The 19662-nt window shown below is 46.5% G+C and overlaps 1 long non-coding RNA gene and 1 pseudogene across 1 annotated transcript in view; one reads left to right on the top strand and one right to left on the bottom strand.

Moving 5' to 3' along the window:
- LOC132657613 (uncharacterized) overlaps nt 1-7138 on the top strand; it is a 50235-nt gene extending 43097 nt beyond the window's left edge. The window contains exons 2-3 of the long non-coding RNA XR_009596033.1: nt 453-681; nt 780-7138. This is a non-coding gene — a long non-coding RNA (uncharacterized LOC132657613). The remainder of the gene's footprint in view (nt 1-452; nt 682-779) is intronic.
- A 1258-nt stretch (nt 7139-8396) lies between these two features.
- On the bottom strand, nt 8397-8703 carry LOC121816287 (cytochrome c oxidase subunit 6C-like; annotated as a pseudogene).
- Between the last annotated feature and the right edge of the window lie 10959 nt (nt 8704-19662).

Raw genomic sequence — 19662 nt, 5'->3', positions numbered from 1 at the left:
CCAGGTATCCTGACTACAAGGTTGAAATAGGACCCTTCTGACCAACTGACTTGGGGGTGCTGTCTCTCCTAAGATGCAGAATGATGTATTAGTCTGCTAGGGGTGCCGTGACGAAGTTTCATAAACTGGGTGGCTTAAGCCACAGAAATGTAACATCTCACAGCTTTGAGACCGGAAGTCTAAGATCAGTGTGTCCACAGCGCCATTTCCTTTTTAGGATCACAAGGAGCGTCCACTCCTTCCCTCTCTCTTAGCTTCTGCCTCTTTGCTAGCAATCTTTGCACGTGTGGATGACCCACACTTATCTCTGCCTTCATGTTTTGTCCTTCACATGAGTCTCTGTCCTAATTTCCGATTTTCATAAGGACATCAGTCACACCAGATCAGGGCTCCAGTCTACCCCAGAATGATCGCATCCTAACCAACTACATCTCTGATGACCCTATTTCCAGATAAGGCCACATTCTGAGATACCAGAGGCTAGGACTTCAACACCTTTTGTCCGACTGTTTGCGACCCCATGGACTGCAGCACGCCAGGCTTCCCTGTCCTTCACATCTCCCAGAGTCCACTCAAACTCAAGTTTATTGAGTCGGTGATGCCGTCCAACCATCTCATCCTCTGCTGTCCCCTTCTTCTCCTGCCTTCAATCTTTCCCAGCATCAGGGTCTTTTCCAATGAGTAAGTATTGAAGCTTCAGCTTCACCATCAGTCCTTCCAATGAACATTCAGGGTTGATTTCATTTAGGATTGACTGGTTTGATCTCCTTGCTGTCCAGGGGACTCTCAAGAGTCTTCTCCAACACCACAGTCCAACATCTTTTGGGAGGACACAATTCAACACTTAATGGATGGTAACTCTCTGTCACTTGTATGTACCAGGCCCCTTACCAGGGATGATACTGGAGTGAGGTAAGTGAGACACTCATCTGTAACTAAATTGAGGGAGTGCAAAATAACTCAGCAATCAAGATAAATAATATGTTAATAATTCATTTTAAGCAATTAAAGTTAGAGAAAAATTCCATAATGAGCAAAACATCAACATTTGAAATAAAGGCAGCCCCTGACCCCACACTTGCCTGATGGGGTCTCCGTCTCCTTCTGCTCCTGACCCTCAATCCATGGCCTCACTGCCCTCCTCAGAGAGAGCCCTGGCTTCTCTCTCTTTCAAATTTACTTTTTCTTTTTAATTGGAAAATAACTGCTTTACAGTGTTGTGTTAGTTTCTGCTGTACGACAGCGTGAATCAGCTTTATGTGTATGTGTATCCCCTTCCTCTCGAGACTCCTTCCCGCCCTCCCTCGCCAGGCCATCACAGAGCAGCAAGCTGAGCCCCCTGTGCTACACAGCATCTCCCCACTAGCTGCTCCACACATGGTGGGCGCACACACGCCAATGCTGCTCCCAGTTTGCCCCTCCCTCTCCTCCCCTCCTGTGTCCGCAAGTCCCTCCTCTGTGTCTGCCTCTCTATTCCTGCCCTGCAAACAGGCTCATCTGCACTGTGTTTCTAGATTCCATATACATATATATACGCATTAATATACGATGCTTGTTTTTCTTTTTCTGACTTACTTTACCTGGCCTCTCTTTACCCTTGAATATAATCTCATGAAATTTAGAACACAACTTAGGACATGTCTTTGGATTTTGAATTCAAAAGGCTCATTTAACACTAGGCTTGAACCTTATTCATTTCCCACTTAAGTAATTCTCTGCCACGTACCTTCCACATCTCTCAGACTATGAGTTTAATTAGACTACCTTAACTCTACTACTAGGGAGTTTATCTAGTTTATCAAGACTAGCTTGATATCGCAGACCCACATAAACACTTCCTGGAAGGGGTTTCTGCCTCTTTCTGATGTCATTTGGCCCTGTCAGCATTGCTTCATCTTTGGTGTTTTGTTTTCTTTAAATACCAAACAATGGTACACCCAGGATTCTCTCTCCATCCCTGGCCCCCTTCAGGGATGGACTGGGTTGCTCTGGAGGTTTATTTCTCCTCACTTAGAGGGTAAGAGCAAGTCTGGGGTGGGACATCAGCCCACCCCAGACTTGCCAAACTCACCCACATACGAGAGTTGGAAAGGAGAGAAACTTCCTCAATTTCAGGGAAAGAAGATAAGCACTGAGCATCTTTCAGAGACTGACCAGGGTGAGCTGTTTTGCCAAAGTGACAGAGGAAAAAGGCAACAGCAGCAGATAGGCATGTGTTATGATAAGAGAAAGACACTCCTATTGCTGACCCCGTAGTCTGTGACCTGTCTGTTGATGGCTAATTGGGCAGATGAAGTGGGCACGTGGACAGTCTCTTGTCTCTGCTTCCAGACTTTTCCAGCCTCCATCACCCTTATGACTCCCAACTTCATTCTGACTTAGCTTTTCTTAGCACAAGCCACAGCACCCACATCTACACACCTACACCACATTTACTTGCCAGCCACCTAATTCATCAGCTAAACACACTTGAAGTCCTTATTTCTTTAGTGAAGTGTAGACTAGTTTCTGTGCTTATATGGAGGAGAAAAGATGTTCTCTGCCATGGATTGTTTTTTTTTTTTTAAAAAAAAAAAAAAACACAACACCATTCACTAATAGCCTACATTTTACAGCCTCTTGGAAAATACTTCTATCAATGTGTCAGTGTGCACGAAACAGCACAGGTCTTGGCTCCCAGTGGAGCTTCATAAATCTTAGTTCTAAATTACATATCCAATAAAGAAAATGTAGGAATCATTTTGCTTTGGAATAAGGATGTTTTGCAGGGCCAGCACTAGGCGAAATGTTCAGCATCAAGAAGGCCAAGATCTAGGGGGCCACAGGGAACCAGGACCAGAGACTGGAGCTGGGAGGCATGGTTGCTAAGAGCCAATTGCAGCTCTGCCCCTGGTGACTAGTTCACAAAGAAGCTAACTTCTCCAGGTCTTGGCTTCCTTAGGAGTAAGACAGGGGGTTCAGCATGGGTGGTGACTTCCCACTCCGACTCCTGAAAATCTATGACTCTGTGCTCACTCCTGTGCCTGGATGAAGGGACACTCTGGGAGAAATCACTTCCTTTGTAAGTTAGCAGCTTGTTTCTCCAGGATTCTCTATAAAGATTGGTGCTGCCAACAGTCACAATTCTCTTGAACTCGATAAATGGCACAGTACTCTGGACACAGCTGCCTTTCTGAGATGGTGCTGAAGTCATCCAATTGGGAAAACAGAGGACAAGAAATAACTGTGAATGCTTTCGGGGAGACATAAGATGAAGAAAGAAGCTGTGCTCTTTATAGAATAAAAAGTGGCTGCACAACTGGGTGCGCGTGCTAAGTCGCTTCAGTCGTGTCTGATTCTTTGAGACCCAGTGGACAACAGCACACCAGGCTCTCTGTCCACGGGATTTTCCAGCCAAGAACACTGGAGCAGGTTGTCACGTCCTCCTCCAGATCTTCCCGACCCAGGGATCGAACTCGCATCTCTATGTCTCCTGCATTGGCAGGTGGATCCTTTAGCACTAGCGCCACCTTGGAAGCTCCAGCTTGTGCCTAAATGATTATCTTTACTCTTCAGGTCTTGCTTTTTTTTTTTTTTTTTTTTCCTTAAAGAGCCAGGGAACTAGGGAGGAGATGGATTTCTTCAGAAATAGGCAAAGATGTGCTATCTGCAAGAAAGGGAAAACAAAGGACACGTTCTGTGGAGACGGAGCCTGTCTGCCCTTCCCTCGGGCAGCAAGCTCACTGCGGCCCAGTTCGCCAGCTCTGGCAGGTTTGCAGTGGAGATCTCGGTGCTGCCTCTTCCCAGTAGTTCCTGTGGGAGCAGGGCTGGCTGGGGGACACTGGCTCAGCGGCACATTCATTACATTACACAACAGCTGTGGAAAGGATGAAACTAACAGAGAGACAAACGGCTGGGGAGCAAAACAAGTTAGCAGCCCTGGAAACTCAGCAACAGTACATCACGTTGGGTCTTCTCCTTGGATTAAGATGCTGGTCCCTAAATGAGCATCCTCATTGCAATAAACTTGGCTTTGCCACCTCCTGTGTTTTTCTTTTGCCAGTTAGAGCTTATGGTACATTGCTTGTTAGAGTGCATCTTACTCCATTTCTTTCCTCCTCCACTTAGGGTCAGGCGCCTCCTTGTACCATCAACATCAACCCAAAAACACACATTGCCCCATGCATGGCCTCAAACACACGCATGCCCTCATGTGCACACCCTCCCTCTTTCCACACACACACTCCCCACTCACGTGTGAATACAGACACTCGCCCTCACGGATGCACACGTTCTGGAAATTCCCAAGTTATCCACCGAAGTTGGGCCCTGGTCGTCAGGCCACTCTCTGAATTTCTCCTCCTGCTCTGAGGTCGCTGAACTGAGCATGTCCCCTCCCAAAGTTGACAGTTCCCAGGGTTCAAGAGTGTAACTGGTTTACTAAATGCTGTGAACTTGGTGAGCAACACTTATGAAGCTTTTTTTTTTTCTGCAAAGCTGACCTTCCAACACGATTTGTCCACTCTCCACTTCCTTCCCATAGTGATGAACCTGTTGTTACTCAGGTATTGTCAGGAATCCCCAGAATGCAGTCTGGCCACTTGAAGACGTGGTATATTAGCTGCCTTAGGGCTCAGGTCACGTCCTTTTCCTGAGAGCCCTGCAGGCAGAGCACCCAGGGAACCCGACGGGGTGTGGCTGGTCTTTTCATTTCTCTTACCTTCTGCTTCTCACAGGTGTGGTTGAGATGAAGGGGGAGGTGGGCTTAGAGAAAGGAGCACACATTTCGATTAAGCTGTGGCTGTGGGTGTTCTCTCCTCACTGTTGATAGCCCTGTGTGGAGGAGTTGGGGGTGCTGGCTAGGGGTTGGGGTGGGTTGCTGGGGAGGGTGATGACCTCCTGACGTGGTAGCCTCTTGCGGCCCCATGTCCTCTGCCTACACCTGAAGCCCCTTCCCCCCCACCAACGGGGCTCCTGGATGCTGTCCTGGGAAGTCAGCTCAAAACCCACCACATTCTGTGGCGATCCCAGGTGGTGCACACACTCCAGCCATGCCAAAGGGTGGGGGGCAAACATCACTATTCCTGCCCACTGGCCATCCTGCCAGCTCCCTCTGAAAGGCAGGAAGGCAGCTCAGCAAGTCTGCTGCAGCAGAGACAGTCCAACTGAGGAACAGCCCCCAGTAACTCTTCTTTACACTTCACAAAGGAGCCTTTGGGAGCCCACCTAGGACTGGCTTTTTGGAGGCAGTGTTATAGGATAGACAGCCCCAAGATCCCTGCCCCTGGGGGTACACCATGCATCACTCCCTTAAGACTGCGGGTCTGATGGTTTACCCCCATGATGAGGTCATGTTCTACCGCACAGTTGCCTTTAAGAAAGGGAGAGTAGTGAGGTTGGCCTGCCCTAACTGGGGAGAGGGCTCAGAAGACCTGGTTCCTCCTGGAAACAGACTCTAAGTGTGAGGGGGACTGGACATGGGGGTCTGCTGTTGGCTTTGAAGATGGTGGGGGCCACACAGTGAGGGAGGTTCATGGCCTCTGGGAGCAGCCCCCAAATGACAGGAAACAGGGACCTCAGTCCCACAGCTGCAAGGAACTGAGTTCTTCCATAACCAGTGAGCTAAGAGAACCTGGAGCATCAGAACCCAGAGCATCAGATGAGATCACCGCCACCAACACCTTGATTTCAGCTCTGAGACCCTGAGCGGAGAACTGTGCCAGGGTTTCTGACCTGCAGAGCTCAGGAACTTCTGTGTTTTTAAGCTGCTACATTTGTGGTGATTTGTTACAAAGCAAGATAAAAGGAATAGTAGAAAAGAGGGAGGAGAGACTCCAGTGATCTTCAGGAAGCCAGCAAGTCCCGGTTCCAACTACAGGAGCTGTGTGCACTGTGAAAGTGTGCGTTCACAAATGCACACAAGAGGCAGGTGATGAGTTGATGGCAGCAGAGTCAAATAGCCCCAGGGAAATATCTGGCTGCTACTGGGGTCTTTTAAGAACAGGGGGACACTGGTCTACTATTTTCGACTTTGGAAACGAGCTGCAATTCCCAGACAACAGAGAAAGTTCTGTTGGACATCCTGCTTGCTATCTAAGGGAGAGGTGGTGGTCACAGCAGCTCCGTCTCTGTGTAACGGTGATGTTGAAGAAGCGTGACTTCGGGGTGTAATTATGAAGCAATTTTATTTTTGTCTTTCTTTGTGCTGTGGAGCTAATTGGTCTCTTGCTCCTGGATGTCCATAGCTTTTATGGTCACCTTTGGGTAATAAAAGGTCTCCTAGTACTATTACTTCAGGTATTAAAAGGTGATTAAGATGTCTGATTCAGAGTAATAGCCAAAACTTTCAGCTTCATTCAAGGTTACAGCTGCACCTCTGGTTATCTGCGGCAGGAGGGAGGGAGTGGGTAGCTGACTTCTTTTTCTCCAGCTGTAAACTCTGCCAAGCCCAGAAAGTGAGAGGCCAGCCTGGCAGCTCCAGGGGGAACTTTTTTCCCTTGCATCTCTGTCTTCCCTTTCTGGGTTTCACACTGGCTTGCCCAGCTTTTCTGTATGCCTATCTGACCTATCACCTAGTTTCTATCTCTTCCTCCCCTTCGAGTGTGGCTGTTTCCCCCACCCTCCCACCTTTGACTTTCTTCTCTTGTTTTCCACGCCCGCCCCCTCTCCCTGCACTCCAGGGCTTCAAGTTGTGTGCGTACGTGGATGACTTTCCAGCCCTCTCCAGCCCGAAGCGCTAGCTCTGTGTTGCTGATGATCCGTTGGGAATCTTGACTTCCAGCGTTCCCCATGTCCCAAAGGCAAAATCGTCTCAAAGCAAATGCCCCTCCCTCTGACTTCCTAGTTCTCAGCTGCGCCGCAGCTTCCCAGGCGTCCAGGCTGCCTGTCATCTTCGGCTGCACCCTCTTCCTTACCCGCTGCAGCAAATCCGTCGCCAAGTCCTCACATTCTGCCTTCACGGTGGTTTTTCTTTTTTTTCTTTTTTGTAATTGCTTTACAGCATTGTGTTAGCGTCTGCTGTGCAACAAAGTGAATCAGCTGTAAGAATACATACATCCCCTCCCTTCTTGAGCCTTCTTCCCACCCCTCCCTCCCATCCCTCTAGGTCATCACAGAGCGCCGGGCTGAGCTCTGGGCTACACAGCAGGTTTTCATTAGCAACCTATTTTGCACATTGTGGTGTATGGGCTCCCTGGTGGCTCAGACGGTAAAGATTCTGCCTGCAGTGCGGAGACCGGAGTTTGATCCCTGGGTTGGGAAAATCTCCTGGAGAAGGAAAAGGCTACCCACCCCAGTATTCTTGCCTGGAGAATCCCCATGGACAGAGGAGCCTGGCGGCCTACAGTCCATGCGGAGTCAGAGTCAGACACAGCTGAGCGACTGAGCACCGCATAGCATAGTGAACATATGGACTTCCCTGGTGGCTCAGATGGTGAAGAATCCACCTGCAATGCAGGAGGCTCAGGCTTGATCCCTGAGTTGGGAAGATCGCTTGAAGAAGCAGACAGCTACCCACCCCAGTATTCTTGCCTGGAGAACTCCACGGACAGAGGAGCCTGGCAGCCTACAGTCCACGGGACTGCAAAGAGTCAGCCATGGCTGAGCAACTCACACTGTCACTTTCAGTGACTGTATATCAGTCATAATCTCCCAGTTCGTCCCACCCTCTCCTCCCCTCCTGGGCCCACATGCTTGTTCTCTGTGTCTGCGTCTCTATTCCTGCCCTGCGAATAGGTTTATCTGCGCCATTTTTCTAGAATCTACATATATGCATTAATATATGATATTTGTCTTTCTCTATCTGACTTACTTCTCTCGTACGACAGTCTCTAGTGGTTCATAGTAGCTTTTGAACAGGTCTCCTCATCTCTATCACAACTGTTTCACCCTGGTTCTACCACTTGGAATTAATAGTTGTTTACATTTTGGTGCATATTTTTCTAGCCTTTTCCTCCTATCAATATATTAAACAAAGAAAGAAATATTCATCTTTTTTTTTTTATAGACTAGGATTATACTGTTCACTTTGTTCTGTGGAGCTCTTTTTTTTTTTTTTTTTAACAGTGTGTGGTGAAACACTTTCTAAATCACTTCATATTCATTCACACTATTTTGCAAATACTAAGGCCCCTGAGGACTTGGGGTTTTGCCATGGCCTTTTCCTCTTCTTCAGTTAACAATGACCTAAATTTCCATAGAAGAGGGAGGAAAAGAAAACTTTGCTGAAAATGTGGCAAATCCTGTCCCTGGTGAACCAGAATCTTTGGATGTTGCCTGACTTGGAATGATTTTTTTTTTTTTTTTTTTAGTGTCCACAGTATTTGTTAATCATTTATTTCTTGGAGACTATTCCTCAAACCAGATACTCCCAGTTTCATAGTTCAGGAACACAGCTAAGTGACACAATTTCATGAAACTCAGCCCGAAGAAATTCTTTGTTTTAAATCACTTTGAAAGATACCAGCCTTCCTCTTCTCCTCAAAATCTTTCAGGGAATCATAATTTCTGTAGAAATCTGCACATCCCCTCTTTCTTGGTTCAGCCACAGCAAACTTATAGAAAGCTACAGTTCCCAGGGGGATAATGAATGCTCCAACAAGATGAAATCACAGACCCTTGGCCAGAAGGCCACTCATCTGAGGTTTTGTCAAAAAACTGGACATGGTAGTTTTTCTTCTTGATGGTTCAACAATGACGTTCTTCCGGGCTGATGGAGAAATGGACCTAGAATGAATGTTTGACAAGCGTTTGTGGAACAACGGCAGGTGACAAGGAAGGAAGGCTCGCGTGTGGGGGGGCACAGTGCCTGGATGGGTTGACCAGAGCTGTTATCAGGCCTGGGCCGGGACAGGTCAAGGAGCCACTCCCCGTGGCTGGCAGAACTTTGATGAAGTTACCTGGCCAGACTTGTGTTCCCCACTTTGCTGAGAAGAGGCTCCCAGTAACCTGTAACAACTGGTCCCAGTCTAGAGTTTTCCCAGGATGTGGGATTTTCAGTGCTAAAAGAGACTGGTTGCAGCAAATCAGGACAGTGGGTCACCCTCCTCAGTGAATCCCACCCTGGGTTCAGATTCTCCTGTAAAGGATAAGGATTGATTCCAAAAGCTTCAAAACCACCATCTCACCCCTGCAGGGACCTTCAGTGTGATATCTGAAAGGAGACATCCTCTAGTCGGAATGAGAAAAATAAATGTCAATCATCTTTACCCCTCAGTTATTCTTGACTCTCTGTCACTAGTAGCCAACCCTAATTCCTACTGATAGGACTGTATAAAAGTGCACGTGTGTGCTCAGCCGTTTCAGTCGTGGCCGACTCTTTGTGACCCCATGGACTGTGGCCCACAAGGCTCCTCTAGCCATGGGATTGTCCAGGCAGGAATACTGGAGTGGGTTGCCATTTCCTTCTCCAGGGGATCTTCCTGACCCGGATCTCCCGCATCTCCCACCTCTCCCGCATCTCCTGCATTGCAGGTGGATTCTTTTCTGCTTAGCCACTGGGCAAGTCCCTGCTGTTGTTCAGTTGCTAAGTCCTGTCTGACTATTTGCAGCCCCATGAACTGCAGCAAGCCAGGATTCCCTGTCCTTCCCTATGTCCCAGAGTTTGCTCAAACTCATGTCCATTGAGTCAGTGATGCTGTCCAACCATCTCATCCTCTGTGCCTCTTTTTCCTCCTGCCTTCAATCTTTCCCAGCATGAGGGTCTTTTTCCACTGAGTCAGCTCTTCACATCAGATGGCCAAAGTATTGGAGTTTCAGCTTCAACATCAGTCCTTCCAATGAATATTTCGGGTTGATTTCCTTTAGGATTGACTGGTTTGATCTCCTTGCTGTCCCAGCCCATGTATTAAAGTACTACTAATTATATTCATTTGCATAAACTCGCCAATTTTATTCTTTATTACTGTGATGTGTAATAGCAAAGTATGTATCCCAAAGTACCATTATAAGTTAAATTTTGTGTACAAAACTTAGTTTATAGGTACACTTGGCTTCCCTTAATAGCGTATTGATTATATGTCATTCACTGACGACTTAAAAACCATGGGAGGATACATTCCTTCCAGTGCGTGAATGGAGGCCCAGGGCACCAGGCCCTGATGTTGAATGAGAATAAATAGTGGAACCTCTTTTGAACAGAGTCTGAGAAACAGCATTAACATACTCCTCATGGCCAAAGCGCATTTTATTCAGCCTTTGCTGCACGCAGTTGTTTTTAGAGACGTGGTGTGACCTTTGGTATCTCTGCATCTGTGAAATAATACACCAGCCCTTAAATCAAGATTTTGTGGGATTACAAATGCTTAGAGATGGTTTTCAAATTATTATTCTAGGGCTGGTCTGCTTCCTTTCTTTCTCTTAAATAATCTGCTTTAGGCATTGAAAAGGTCTACTCATTCTCGGACATGATTATAGCTAATTTGCTGAGAGCCTCTGAACATAGCCCAAGCCTGCTTAGGACATCTGCTGAGAAGTTAAATCATTTTAAGTGGGGGAATTAGGCTAATGTTTTTTGCTAGGGGAAAAACTGTGAATCTTGGTATTCTACATGAGACTTTTAATGGGGGAAATGAATTATGCTACAGATATACAAAAGAAAAATAAATCTATCTTACTTTATTAGGAGTTTGACACTTTTATTTAGAAAATTTATATTTCTGAATGTTTCCTTCATACATTACAGATGCATTTCAAATGTTACTCTGTTAGGTTAAGAGTCTATGCCTTAAAAACAGATCCGGGTGAAAGTGGGGATTGGGACCACTCTGAAGTAAGAGAGAAAGAAGAGATTTACCTAATGATAAGATGTATCAAAGAGCATTGCAAATCTTTTTTTTTTTTTTAAAGCAGAGGAATTCGGATCTGCCTGAAAGATTCTGAATAGAGAAATATTCCCTGGAAAATTACTTTTGCATCACCACTTACCTTCCCTTTTAACACAGGAAATCTAAATGGGAATTTTATATAATGGACCATCATCCACAATAGATAGATGGACAGTTCCCTATTTGTAGGTTCAATGCTGAATGGTATTTGCCAGGCACTTAGAAAAAACTGGTGTGTTGAGGCTATTGGCTGGTGGCAACATGAGGAATTCTAGCTCAGGGAATAAAAGGCAGCTATGAGGTTCTATTCTGATTGGTTTTCAAATAAGTGCTAGAGTGGGGCTCATGGTGCTAAGAGATTTGGTTTTGAACGAGAATGGCAGTTAGCCATCTCATTCTCTCCCGAGCCCTAATGAAAGCCAAGTTCTCCACACTATCAGTTCAGTTCAGTTCAGTTGCTCAGTCGTGTCTGACTCTGCGACCCCATGAATCGCAGCATGCCAGGCCTCCCTGTCCATCACCAACTCCCGGAGTTCACTCAGACTCACATCCATCGAGTGAGTGATGCCATCCAGCCACCTCATCCTCTGTCGTCCCCTTCTCCTCCTGCCCCCAATCCCTCCCAGCATCAGAGTCTTTTCCAATGAGTCAACTCTTTGCATGAGGTGGCCAAAGTACTGGAGTTTCAGCTTTAGCATCATTCCTTCCAAAGAAATCCCAGGGCTGATCTTTAGAATGGACTGGTTGGATCTCCTTGCAGTCCAAGGGACTCTCAAGAGTCTTCTCTAACACCACAGTTCAAAAGCATCAATTCTTCGGTGCTCAGCCTTCTTCACAGTCCAACTCTCACATCCATACATGACCACTGGAAAAACCATAGCCTTGACACTATAGTTCGCCTGTATTACTGTGCACCAACCCTGTGCAGGGGCTTCCCAGGTGGCGCTAGTGGTAAAGAATCCGCCTGCCGGTGCAAGAGACACGGTTTTGATCCCTGGGTCAGGAAGATCCTCTGGCATAGGAAATGGCAACCTGCTCTAGTATTCTTGCCTGGAAAATCTCCTGGACAGAGGAACCTGACGGGCTACAGTCCAGGGGGTCACAAAGAGTCAGACAAAGGCAGAGCGACTAAGCACACACACACACAAACACAACACTCTGCAACCCATTTTCCCAGGAAGTTGGGAAATATTGGGCACCGCCCACCACTTCTGGCTACAGCTAACCTGCCTGTTATGTTATTTCAAAACATAAGTAAATGTCTTTGAAGAAAAATGAAGCCTGTTTTCCTAATTTAATTGTGCCTTTTTTCTCTCTGCTATTAGTTTTTTTTTGAACCTCAGTCTCCTACCAAGGAATTCAATAAACTGAGATATTTAAGAAAAATATTTGTAAAGTGTGTCCTTTCAGAAGTGCATGTTCTTCTGGGTGGTTGACTTCTTTATGTTGCCGAACCCCTACGAGAAGGAGTGAGTGAGACATCAGCCAGCTGCTCTAGGCTCTTCTAGGACGGAAGATCTGATTAGCCTTCTCTGTGTGTGTGTGGCCAGGAGGCCAGGCCCGTGGATATGAGTTCAGTCCTGCTGTGTCAGACTCTGGGGCCGCTTAGGGAATCTGTTAGCTCATCTATAAAATAATGATGGCAAAGAATGTGAACCACTCTCTGAGCCCTTTGTCACTGTGAATAAGCGTCAAGTCCTCCCTTTGTGCCAGGTAGCATTATTATTCTTCATAACGTCTCGCTGGGGAAGGTTGGTGCCAGGGAAGTTTAATCTTGCTCTCACAGAGGGCACCCCAGTGTGACAATGAGCTCATTCTTCCAGAGGTGGACTCTCTCAGCATTTTCTTCCTGACCGTGATTCATGGTCCTGAATACCTGTGACCCCCTGGTCCTCTTTCTGGCTGGATTTCTCTCCTCAGCTAATTTAGAATGCAGAATTTCATCTTGAGAGAAAGTTCAACATTTATTTCTCTTTACTCACCCTCCCAAGGGTGACTGCAGTGGGGCAGTCTTCAGCAGCCAGAGCTTGTTTGCACTGCAATTATATTTATCCAAAGTAGAATATAAATTGCACAATATCCTCCAGCCCCCGCCCTCCCCACAGAAGATCTATCAGAAAAAGTAAAGTTTATATTACCCTTAGAAAGGACTTCAGTTGCTTTGTTTTGCTTGTGGTTTCTCATTTCCTGAGACTTTGAGAAATTTTGACCTAGCTTTTCTTTTTTTTTTTTTTCCTTTTTAATATATTTTATTGGAAGGAGAGAATGCTCTTGTCACTAAGCAACATAAATAGGGAAACTGCCCGTGGTTGTTTGTTGTATAAACAGTGCAATAGTGAAGATAAAGAACTAAAATCCTGACCTTTTCCGATTCTTTCATAAACCAGCCTGAAATGCCAGCCTGGTGTCTGAACATGTTAATATACTGGGAGGACACCGTTCACACCATGAACTTGACCTTCACAAGCAGAAGGAAGAGTGCTGGTATAGCAGTTGTTTTATGAGAATGGCCAGTATTCTTTTTATCAGTAGGTTGGAGGCACAATATACATATAATTTCTTCTTTATTCCAGGATTTTGCTTTCTGGCTCAATTTCAAAAGGCTACTTGACCAACTATGTGTCTGTCCTTTCACATTTTGTCCGGTATCATTTTTCAGTACGGGGAGGTACTTAAACACTGAGGGATATGTGGGCCTGTCTTCTTATTTAACAGATGGAAAGGGAGAGCTTAATTGGTTTGGGCAATGTCACCACACTGAACAAGCCCCCAGGATGTCACTAGAGTTCATGTGTGTTAGTAAGCAAATCTTGGAAAGCCTGAATAACAAATCTCCCACAATAAAGCCTCCTTTCTGAAGTGGGTGGTAAATTTTGACGTAAGAACACAAAAAAGGCTTTAATCTGGTATTCAATTCCATAAATAGTTATTGAGTGGTCATCATATACTAGTAGAAATAGCTACCAGAAAGATAAAACCTCTTGAGTTCTTTGGGCTTTCCAGGTGTCGCCGTGGTAAAGAATCTGCCTGCTATTGCAGGAGACACAAGAGACCCTGCCTCGATTGCTAGATGGAAGATCCCCTGGAATAGGAAATAGCAACCCACTCCAGTATTCTTGCCTGGAGAACCGCATGGACAAAAGAACCTGCTGGGCTGCGGTCCATGACGTCTCGAAGAGTCGGACGTGACTGAGAGCACGTGCATGTGGACACACTTGAGACCTTAGCACGGTCTTTGGGGAACGGACGTCTCTCCTTTGCTTCGACACTTGCTTGTTTCCATTCATTCCTTCATGAAGTCAGTCATTTACTCACCCAACATACATATCGCTGAGCACATCCTATGGGTTAGGTACTGACTTGGGCCCTGAGATAACAGAGATTCTGAACAGCTTAACGTCTACTTCAATTCAGGGAGCTTAAAACCAGATGAGGGAGGGTCAGACCATTTCGGTTCGATGGCAACATTAGCACAATGTGCAGGATGTTCTGGAAGCACAACCACACAAATGTATATCTCACGCAGTCCCAGGATGGGATGGTGATTTTTGCCTCTGGAAGAGGCGATCTGAGTTGGGCCTTATCAGAGGGAGTTATTTATGTGGATATTGTAAGGACAGGATAGGAAAAGGCTTCCCAGATGAGAGTGTAGCAAACACATGCACGCTCAGTCACTTGAGTCGAGTCTCACTCTTCTATGACCCTGTGAACGGTAGCCTGCCAGGCTTCTCTGTCTGTGGGAGTCTCCAGGCAAGACTACTGGAGTGGGTTGCCATGCCCTCCTCCAGGGGATCTTCCTGACCCAAGGACTGAACCCGTGTCTCCTGCATCTCCTGCACTGGTAGGAGGATTCTTTACCACTGAGCCGCTGGGGAGGCCCTTAGCAAACATCAGTCCAGTTCAGTTCAGTTCATTTGTCGCTCAGTCTTGTCTGACTCTTTGCGACCCCATGAATTGCAGCACGCCAGGCCTCCCTGTCCATCACTAACTCCCGGAGTTCACTCAGACTCACATCCATTGAGTCTGTGATGCCATCCAGCCATCTCATCCTCTGTCCTCCCCTTCTCCTCCCGCCCCCAATCCCTCCCAGCATCAGAGTCTTTTCCAATGAGTCAGCTCTTTGCATGAGGTGGCCAAAGTACTGGAGCTTCAGCTTTAGCATCATTCCTTCCAAAGAAACCCCAGGGCTGATCTTCTTTAGAATGGACTGGTTGGATCTCCTTGCAGTCCAAGGGACTCTCAAGAGTCTTCTCCAACACCACAGTTCAAAAGCATCAATTCTTCGGCACTCAGCCTTCTTCACAGTCCAACTCTCACATCCATACATGACCACTGGAAAAACCATAGCCTTGACTAGATGGACCTTAGTCGGCAAAGTAATGTCTCTGCTTTTGAATATACTATCTAGGTTGGTCATAACTTTTCTTCCAAGGAGTAAGCGTCTTTTAATTTCATGGCTTCAGTCACCATCTGCAGTGATTTTGGAGCCCCCCAAAATAAAGTCTGACACTGTTTCTACTGTTTCCCATCTATTTCCCATGAACATAGAAGGTGCCAAATAAGAAATGGTGGGTGTGCTGTATGTATACACAGCCCTGAGACTGTGAGCTAGAGAGGCAGAGTCGGGCAGTTGTTGAAAGCCTGCTGTATCTGGACCTCACACAGAGATTCTGACTGAAGAAGGTTCTGTCACTGTATGTCAGTGATTCCAAAGGGGGACGGGACAGTGGAGAACTACACACTGGCTCTTCCATCTACTGCCTGTACCTCACGTGGCCCGTACCTCTCAACACGGGAGTGCAGTCCTCCTATTTGCACAGAAATAGGAGAAATCGAAGAGCTATGATAACCATAACAAGTGATATTATCAGAAAAATAAAAAAGTTAAAGTTCCTCCACTTGATGCATGTGACCCATTTTTATTTTATCTGATTTACTGTTAACTCTGCCACAGAAAAGTAAGCTCATTTTCCTCGGTCATATTTCCAAGTAATTCATTTTGGAGGGCACACACGAGAGAGTGCCACGCAGAATAAAAAAATTTTTTTCTATGTGACTAGTTTGCCTGAAGTGATCATCTGAGTCCACCTATTTTTTTAATTTTACTTTATTTTACTTTAAAACACTGTATTGGTTTTGCCATACATCAACATGAATCTGCCATGGGTGTACATGAGTTCCCAATCCTGAACCCCCCTCCCACCTCCCTCCCTATACCATCTCTCTGGGTCATCCCAGTGCACAAGCCCCAGGCATCCTGTATCCTGCATCAAACCTAGACTGGTGATTTGTTTCTTACATGATAGTATACATGTTTCAATGCCATTCTTCCAAATCATCCCACCCTCTCCCTCTCCCACAGAGTCCAAAAGTCTGATCTATACATCTGTGTCTCTTTTGCTGTCTTGCATACAGGGTTATCATTACCATCTTTCTAGATTCCATATATATGTGTTAGTATACTGTATTGGTGTTTTTCTTTCTGGCTTACTTCACTCTGTACAATTGGCTCCAGTTTCATCCACCTCATTAGAACTGATTCAAATGTATTCTTTGTAATGGCTGAGTAATACTCCATTGTGTATATGTACCACAGCTTTCTTATCCATTCATCTGCTGATGGACATCTAGGTTGCTTCCATGTCCTGGCTATTATAAACAGTGCTGCGATGAACATTGGGGTAAACTGTGTTCACACCATTTTACTAGAACTTTGGGACTGTGGTCTCCCATTTTTCGTGCATGTACAAAAGGATATCCTTGAACATCCAGCTGGTCTGCAGGGAGGATGAGAGCACATTGGTAACCACGTATCTGCCAGGGGATTATTGTCCAGTATCGATGAGAAAGTCAGTGGAGCAAATTAAGCCGAGTACATCACTTTCCTCAGACGGTTCACAGCCTGGATCATGCAGGATTTGTCAGGACCTGAAGGCTCATGTTACACTGAATGGCCCCTGGAGAACGGCTTCTTCTGAGGGGCATTTTGCTGCACCATCATCGCCTAGACAGGGGGCGCCCAGAGGAGAAGGCTGCTGTAGGATGCAGCCCCATGGAACTTGTGAGAATGTTGTGAGAATGTTGTCCTAATTAGAAGGACCCCTCCCACTTCCTGAGGGGACAGTCGTACTTCCCTTCAACAGTGGTTTGTTTCTATGTCATGGACACTGAATGCCCCCTCCAACGTCCGCTGGAGAACACAGCATCCACCGTGCCATCCAGTAGCTGTGGTGAAGAATTCACTGTGGGAGGCACATTGCCATCATCCCTGGTTCCATTTATGTTACTTGCCTCACGTCCTTTCTTCTGTTCTTCCCTATTTTATAAACAGTCTTTTGCATTTTATACTTTGTCTTTAAATCATTTTTGGGAAAAAAAAATGTGGAGGGAAAGAGTCTTATTTTTTTTATCATTGACCTCATTCTTGCTGAGTGTGGAAACACAAAAAAACTCAATTAAAGGTAATTCAGCCTCTTTTAGTTAGAAGAAATCTTTCTCTGGGAAATATTTTGTATTTCCAAGTATAGATTTACACTGAGGGATTTTTCTCTCATCTTAAGTGATCTCTGTCTCTCTCCCCCACTGAAACAGTGAAGCTGCTCAGTCCTGTCTGACTCTTTGTGACCCCATGGACAGTAGCCTACCAGGCTCCTCCATCCATGGAATTTTCCAGGCAAGAATTCTGGAGTGGGGTGCCATTTCCTTCTCCAGGGGATCTTCCCCACCCAGGGATCAAACCCAGGTCTCATGCATTACAGGCAGACACTTTACCATCTGAACCACCAGGGAAGCCCATCTTTCCTCAAAAGGCGCCTAGGTGCAGGAAGAAATTGTGGGGGTGGGTGGGAGAAGTGGGTGTTCATAGATGTGTGTGTATGTGTGTGTGTGTGTGTGTGTGTAGACAATGAATCCAGACAGTGTTGTATTGAGTCAGAACTGTCTGTGAATAATCCAGGAGGCAGCTGGCTGTCTGGCTTGAAAGCCCAGCAAGTTCTAATGAGGGCTTCTTATCTTTATTTGTGAGCTGACCTAATTCTGATTACTTTTGGAGTTTACCGCTAGAGCAAAGAGGCTGCCTTCTTGGTGGTACCTGTTCATCTTGAAGAGGATTAGGGTTTCTCCAGCTTCCAAATGGAGCCCTTTTTCTCCTCCCCTCATTTTTAGGTCACTGATCCATATTTCAAAGCTTTAGAAAAACTCGTCTGTGAAAGCCATTTTAAAGATTAAAAATACATTTAGGTTAACACGCATTAACACTTCAGCGCAGCAGTGTCTTACTCCCTGGGGGAAACTGTCCGGCGTGGACAGCATTCAGGGTAAATCTGGACACAGGCTTTTGGTGAGGGGCTGCAGCAGGACCCCTCCACAGCCAAGAGTCAGAGCTGTTTGCTCAAAAGGGACAGTTTGAGAAGAGGAAGAAGAAGGAAAGATTAGAAGGGAAAAGCAAGAGTTGCCGATTCTATTGAGCTTCTGAGGATGGTAGACTGACCCTAGGGATTGCTTTTTGGGTGAAACTGGGAGGCTTTTTGGTAAGAAGATGTGAGCCCCCTGCGGCAGAGAGAAGAGGAGATGATGTTATACCTGAGGAGTCCAGCACCGAGTGAGTGCCGATTCTTGGAGGCAGCCATGCTCCATCAGTTCCTTGAAGGAACCATATCTGCTTTCTCTTTCAGCCCCAGTCTGAGCCAGACTCTGGCCTGAAGTAGGTACGAGGGGCTCTGTGGAAGCAGGATAGACCACCTCTGGCCTTTTTGCAAGTGGTTTCCATCAAGGCACAGCGAGTCTCATGTCGGGAGCCCTGCTACAAGACGACACTCTGTAAAGCGTTCGCTCACTGTTTACTGAGCCTGTCGAAGTGTTGGCTGCCTCCAGGGCTCTTGGGGGAGCACACATATGCCAGGCTGCTTCCAGGAGAAAGACAAGCAAGAGATAAATTCGCTACTCATTTTCAGGACTGTCACTGTGAGAGCATATTTGCTGTTTGCTCCCTTTCTGCTGAGGCTCTGGAAACACGGAAAATACCATGAAGAAATAAATGCAGGGCTTTTCTGGTGGCTCAGTGGTAAAGAATCTGCCAGCCATTGCAGGAGACACAGGTTTGATCCCTGGTCTGGCAAGATCCCACATGCCGTGGAGCAAAGAAGCCCTTGTGCTCCAACTACTGAGCCCACGTGCTGCAGCTAGAGCTTGCACGCCCTAGGGCCCGCGCTCTGCGAGAGAAACCACTGCAATAGGAAACCCACACACAGCAGCTAGCAAGTAGCCCCCCTCCCTGCAACACGAGAACCGTCCACACAGCAACAGAGACCAAGCACAGCCAAAAAGAAACAAATCAAATTCTAAAAAAAAAAAAAAAGAAATGGAAATGTAATATCAAAGTGTTCTAGCCTGGATGTTATGAACTGTGTGTCCTGCCCAAAGTGTAAATATAGTGTCCTCTCTTTTGAGTTTTCCAGGTAATGACTTAAACTCCCACATCCTGTGCTAATGAAACCTAATACCTTCCTCTTGAGCTTTACCCTCTTGATCCTGGAACGTGACAGATCTCAGGGGGAGTTTGCTGTGCAAAGTCAGTCCTCTGCAGAATGTGATGCTGCTCCAATTTGCAGTGAGGTCCTCCCCTGTATGGGCGGCCCTGGAGCTTCCAGGACCATGATCCCATTGTCATCAAAGCTGGGACAAGACCATCCCACACTTTAGTCCTCTAGGTTGTGATTCTTCCTGTTTGGCTCATTTAGTAGCCAGTGCCCGGGGGCCAGCAGCCGCAGGAGCACAGGTCAGGACTTCCCGGCATCTACTCTTTTCACACGCACTCCTGACCTCCACCAGGGAGCCACCCTCTGGGCCTTCACTAAACAGG

Source organism: Ovis aries, chromosome 13 (assembly GCF_016772045.2).
Source record: "Ovis aries strain OAR_USU_Benz2616 breed Rambouillet chromosome 13, ARS-UI_Ramb_v3.0, whole genome shotgun sequence".
In the NCBI taxonomy this organism is placed as follows: domain Eukaryota; kingdom Metazoa; phylum Chordata; class Mammalia; order Artiodactyla; family Bovidae; genus Ovis; species Ovis aries.
This window is presented reverse-complemented; position numbering and strand designations above follow the sequence as displayed.